This window comes from Belonocnema kinseyi, chromosome 8, assembly GCF_010883055.1.
Source record: "Belonocnema kinseyi isolate 2016_QV_RU_SX_M_011 chromosome 8, B_treatae_v1, whole genome shotgun sequence".
Classification (NCBI taxonomy): Eukaryota; Metazoa; Arthropoda; class Insecta; order Hymenoptera; family Cynipidae; genus Belonocnema; species Belonocnema kinseyi.
Window position 1 is genome coordinate 36,850,976 of NC_046664.1, and position 6,113 is coordinate 36,857,088.

The 6,113-nt window shown below is 25.7% G+C and overlaps 1 protein-coding gene across 5 annotated transcripts in view; it reads left to right on the plus strand.

Annotated features, from left to right (window-relative positions):
• Positions 1–6,113, plus strand: part of LOC117179173 — a 116,062-nt gene that overhangs the window by 32,502 nt on the left and 77,447 nt on the right. The window contains exon 3 of one of the 5 annotated variants that reach the window (XM_033370894.1): positions 3,566–3,627. The exons of the other annotated variants lie outside the window; for them this stretch is intronic. The gene's annotated coding sequence lies outside the window, so the exon portion shown is untranslated. The remainder of the gene's footprint in view (positions 1–3,565; positions 3,628–6,113) is intronic. 5 annotated transcript variants of the gene reach the window in all.

Genomic DNA, 6,113 nt, shown 5'->3' on the forward strand with positions numbered 1-6,113 from the left:
TAAAAAAAGTTTCATTCCCCTATTTTATCCGGAACACCCAGTTTTCAACCCTCAAAATATTGAAAAATCGACAAAAAATTCCCTAAAATCCAGACCTAAAATGTTATGCTTCAGAATGGTTCCATCTGATGTCCAAAGTGACTAAACAAAGTTTCATTCCCTTATTTAATCCGGAACACCCCGTTTTCAACCCCCAAAATATTGAAAAATCGACAAAAAATTCCAAAAGATTCCCTAAAATCCAGACCTAAAATTTTATGCTTTAAAATGGTTCCATCTGATGTCTAAAGACACTAAAAAAAGTTTCATTCCCCTATTTTATCCGGAACACCCAGTTTTCAACCCTCAAAATATTGAAAAATCGACAAAAAATTCCAAAAAATTCCCTAAAATCCAGACCTAAAATTTTATGCTTCAGAATGGTTCCATCTGATGTCCAAAGAGACTAAAAAAAGTTTCATTCCCATATTTCATCCGGAACACCCCGTTTTCAACCCCCAAAATATTGAAAAATCGACAAAAAATTCCAAAAGATTCCCTAAAATCCAGACCTAAAATTTTATGCTTCAGAATGGTTCCATCTGATGTCCAAAAACACAAAAAAAAGTTTCATTCCCCTATTTCATCCGGAACACCCCGTTTTCAACCCCCAAAATATTGAAAAAACACTCCAAAAAAATTGAAAATACCCTCCTCCTCCTCTTTTTCTCCCGTTTTTGAGAAACTTCTCCTATTTTTCGTCTTTTTGCTTAAATGCGAACTGAATTAATAGAAATCAATAAGAAAATCCAACCATTTTTGTTAAAAGTGAATTCATCATTATTTGACGAAAGTTTTCTTATTTTGTTTAAAATGATCTTATTTGGTTGAAAATTTAATTTTTTTTGGGCTGAAAATTAATCTTAGTGAAAATTCCATTTTTTGATTTAAAACTAATCTTTTTTGTTTAAAGTTTATAATCGAACTTTTCCATTTTTCGTTAAAAACTGAACTACTTGATTGAAAGTTGAACTAATTTGTTAGAAATTATTTTCTTGTTGAAAATTCGTCTTCCTCTTGTTGAAAAATTTTTTTTAACGGAAAGTTTAAATATTCCATTTTTGGTTGAAAATTCATCGAATTTCATCAGATTTGGTCTTTTTGGTGGAATTTGATTGTTTCTGATTAAAAATTGAAATATTTTTTTTAAGTATCAACTGTTACATTTTTCGTTGAGAATTAATCTTTATTGGTTGAAAATTTAACTACTTGGTTGAAAACTCGGTTATTTTGTTGTTGAATATGAATTTTTTTCATGGAAAGTTAAACTATTCCATTTTTTGTTTCAGAATTAGCATTTTTGTTTGAATTCAACTGTTTTTGATTTAAGATCGATTTTTTTTATTGAAGTATCAACTATCACATTTTTCATGGTAAATGCATCTTTATTTCTTAAGAATTCATGTTGATTGACACTTCAACTGTTCTGTTGTAAGTTGAAATACTTTGTTACAAATTAATTTTTTAAACTCTTGTTGAATATACATATTTTTTGGTTTAAACATTCATCTTTATAGTTTAAAAATTTTTTAAACTTTAGATAAAAATTCGTTTAAAAGTCAAATGTTTTTTAAAAAATTATACTTTTTTGCGTGAAAATTCGTCTTTGGATTGAAAAAATTCATTTCTTTTAGTACCTAAATTGATTTTGTTTAGAAAAATGTATTCACTTACTATTCTTTTTTTTTCCTTATTGCCCCTGCTTTAAGAGCATTTTGGGCTCTGAAATTTATAAATATTTAACAGAAATGTTTTGTGTCACGACATAGGAATCGGGAATATTGAGGAATATTTTTAACTTCTTTTCTTTTGTGTCCCTTTTTTTCTTCAATAGTCTATCTATCGATCAAACAATTTACTTTCATTTTCAACGACTTATTGTTAGAATTCAAATGTATAGAATCGACGAAAATTTCCAATTTCAAATTGCAATGCAACGAGAGGAGTCAAGATATCGACTCGGGCAAGCTAACAATAAGAGCGGATCAAATACAATTTATTCTTGAATCGTTGATTCATGTATGGGTTAATAAACTCAGTTCAACTGACATCTTTTCTTCCATATCTGCCTCCAAGAATTCCAATATATTGTGGCTTCTATAGTTATAAAAGGGAACATAACTAAATTAATCAATTTTTTTCCGAAAATGGGTTTATTGTATAACAAATTCTTGAAAAATCAAATCTTATTTTTTATATAGCAATAAAAAAAACTTGTAATTTAAATTTTACTTAAAATTGTAGCGCAGAAGTAATTTTTGTTCTTACTTCAGCATCAACATATTTTTAAATTAATAAAGTCTATTGAAACGAAATGTTCTTTTCCCATAATAAGCCTTTCAACGAAAAATCGTTTGTGACAGTGCGATACGATCACTCTATATATGTATATTACACTATTATATGTTTGTGGTTAAGAATTCATTCTCTTTTGAATAAAAATTCTACTGTTTGGTTAAAAGTTGAATTATTTGGTTCAAAATTCCACTAGTTTGTCAAAAATTAGTTTTTTTTTGTCTGGTGAAAAATTCATCTATTTGGCAGATTCTTCATCTTTTTTTGTTAAAGAGTCAATTGTTTATTTAAAAATTAATATTTTTATTGTGTTTATAGCTGTTTTTGTGAAAATTCAATTGTTTGGTTGAAAATATACTTTTTTGTTGAACATTCACATTTTCGGGTTAAAAGTTCAACTGTTTTGTAGAAAATTCATCTTTTTGACTTGAAGTTTAAACATATTGTTAAAAAACTTAAAAATATAGTTGAAAAATCAACTCTTTTGTTGAAAATTCATCTCTTTTGGTCGAAAATTAATTTTTGTTGTTGACAATTAACCTATTTTGTTGTTGAAAATTAAGCTATTTTTTCGAAACTAGGTCCAAAGAAACTATTAAACCATATCGACTTTAAATGTTAAAAGTGTGGTGCTTTCATTACTTTTATTAAGAAGAATTTATTCCCCTACTTTTGTGAAATATCGCCCTATTTCCCCTGATTTGATAACACTTTGGAGTATAAAGTCCCGGAGTAGAATAATTTTTTTATAAAAAACATCTGTTATTCTTATTTAGCATCCCCATATTTCAAGAACATTTTTTTTTTAGTTTAAAAATATGAAAATTTGATTTTAAGTTTTCATCTTTTATTTAAATTAAAGATCGTATTTTATATCGTAATCCGCAGCCAAGTCTTCTCCATATTGTGGTCAGTTAATAAATCGACATTCTCAATTTGAAAACATTTCTAACAAAATTACTTCGTCTTGATAATACCTTAAAATAAAGATCGTATTTTTTTGCAATCCTCATTGCGGTCAATGTCGCATTGTCAACTTCTACGTCATCATTTCCTCGAAAGCGATTTATTTTCTCTGATGAAACTTTTTTTTAACTAGATTAAGCAAGTTTTACGCTTGGGAGTGGTCTTTTGTTTAGTCTTTAAATTGTATAGAAATATTTCGATCTTGAATATTTGAAAAAAAATTATTGTACTAAATACTAAAGAGTACACTTATTTTGTGTTTCAGGTATAGATGACTCATACAGTGGATTATTTTCTATTTCAGAATAGAATTTGATAATCGTTTTGGTATGTAAAAGATTGTCTTGGACAATTTCAAGGCCCTTAAATCAACATTTTTGAATTTGGATTGAGTTTTTTTCAATTCAATTCAATTGAATTTTAAAATGAAAAATCAGGATGTGTGCTCACCTGGAAAACCTGAAAAGCCAGTGAATTCTTGTACCTAGAAATTCCAGCAAATGTCGAGAAATTCTTTTTACAGTCAATGAATTTTTTCGAACTTGCTTCATATATTTTTTTAGTTGCAATATAAAATTATATAAAAATGCTTTTTAATTTGTAAAAGTAACATTATAGTACTGATATTATAAGTATTTATATCAAACTTTTTTTTTAAACTGTCACTAATCTCAAGAAAGTATGTTTAATAATAAATAATTTAATTATTATTGAATTTCGTGTACTTGTACTTTATTTTTAAAGTTATTTTCAGAAACTAAAAATATAATTTAATTTGATATAAAAATAGTAACCTTTTTAAATATTTATATATTATTTGTATAAGATTTTGAGCTATACTTTAAAAGATTCCAATAAATTTTATAAGATTTTCGAGGATTTCAATGATTTTAGGGCATTCAAAAGCTCTCAAGATATTTTAATATATTTTCAAAGAATATATTAACAAGAATTGAGAGAGATTTCTAAAGGGTTTAAGGATCTTCCAATATTTCAAGGTATTTACAAAAAATCAAAGGAATTTTCAGTTGATTCCAAGAACTTGAATGGATTTCAAAGAATTTTGAAGATTTTAGGGTATTTTTAAAAATTTCAATAAATTTCCTGTAGAACTTTATAGAATTTAAAGGGATTTAAAAGAATATGAAATATCTTAGGATGTTTTAAATACATTTCAATGATTTAAATTTATTTAATAGGTTTTTAAAATTTTATGGTACTTTTAAAAATTCCTAAGACTTTTCAAGATATTTAAAAAGTTTCAAGGGATTTTAAAGGATTTTAAAACGATTTGAAATATTTTATGGAATTTAAAAATTTTAAGGATTTAAAGAGATTTTCAAATATTTTTCACAATTCATTTTGAATTAATATGAATTAATTTAGAATTCACCCCGAAATCTTATTAATTTATCCTGCATTTTTCTAAATTTAATGGAATTTTAGTTGTTTTTTTTTTAAATTTTGATGTAATTTTTAATATCATTGTTTAAAAAATTTAATAATTTGTCAATTATTTGAAAGTTTGCGATGCATGATGAACAAAATAAAAGTTCAGGCAAAAAACTGAAAATGTTTATTTTTGGATCGGACGCTTAGATTTTTTTATAACTTATTACAGAACCTTAAAAAAGTGTTAGTATTTTAAAAGTGGCTAAAAAAGACGCATCCAGATATTTGGGAGATGAATAAAGGTGCTTTTGGTTTTTTTATTTGGTCTTTAATTTTTTCATAATTATTTTCAATTTAATGTTTAAAGTATTAGAACCTTGTGAGGGCTAAGCGCGTCCTAATTGCCTTTTCTTTAAAAAAAAAAACTCGTTTTATTTTTTAACACCGTACCTTTATTATTTTTTTAATATTTAAAAAATATAAGAAATACATTTTCAAGGTATTCCCGGATGAACTGTTCGTGAAGCCAGAATCAAATTCCAATATTTGAATTTTATTCGATGTTTCCATAAAGCTACATTTACCGCGTTTTCTGGACATGCTTGTCACATAAGTGTAATAAATTAATTTTATCTGATATAATAATTTAATTTTTCAAGTTCAAGAGTAAGGAAAATGTGACATTTGTGTTTATGATGATGACTTTGGTACCAGGATTTTCCTTCTTATATACTATTTGATTAAATTTTCAAGATTTTTACTATTCGTGAATAGCGAACAAAAAACCCTTTCTGGTTCAAAACTCAGCTACACTGAAAAAAAAGATTACTTGATTCAAATAATTTTAGTAATGAATACGTCCGACGAAATATTTCTTTGATCTAAAGAAATCTTTCTTATAACAAAAGTGAGTTTTTTATTTGAAAACCATTATTTCTTGAAATAAGAAAAATTGTCTTCGATCAAAACAATATTTGATTGGACGTATTCAGTACTACATTACTTTGAATCAAATAATCTTTTTTCTCAGTGTAGTTAGTTGAAAGTGGAACTAATTTCTTAAAAATTATTATTTTTTGTTGATTTATATTGAAACTTTATCTTTTTCAGTTTAAAATTCAAATATTTGTTTGAAAATTAGCCTTTTTAGTGGAAAATTAATTTCTTTGGTAAATTAGTTTTTTAAAATTAGAAATTATTGTTGATTTATATTGAAACTTGATCTTTTTCAGTTTAAAATTCAAATATTTATTTGAAAATTAGTCTCTTTAGTTGAAAATTAATTTCTTTGGTGTGAAAATTAATTTTTTTAAATTATAAATTAAATGATGAGAGAATTGAACAAGTTGATAAGTTCGTATACCTTGGTAGCTTATTTACTAGGGACGGGAAGATAGATGAGGAATTAGATAGACGAATAA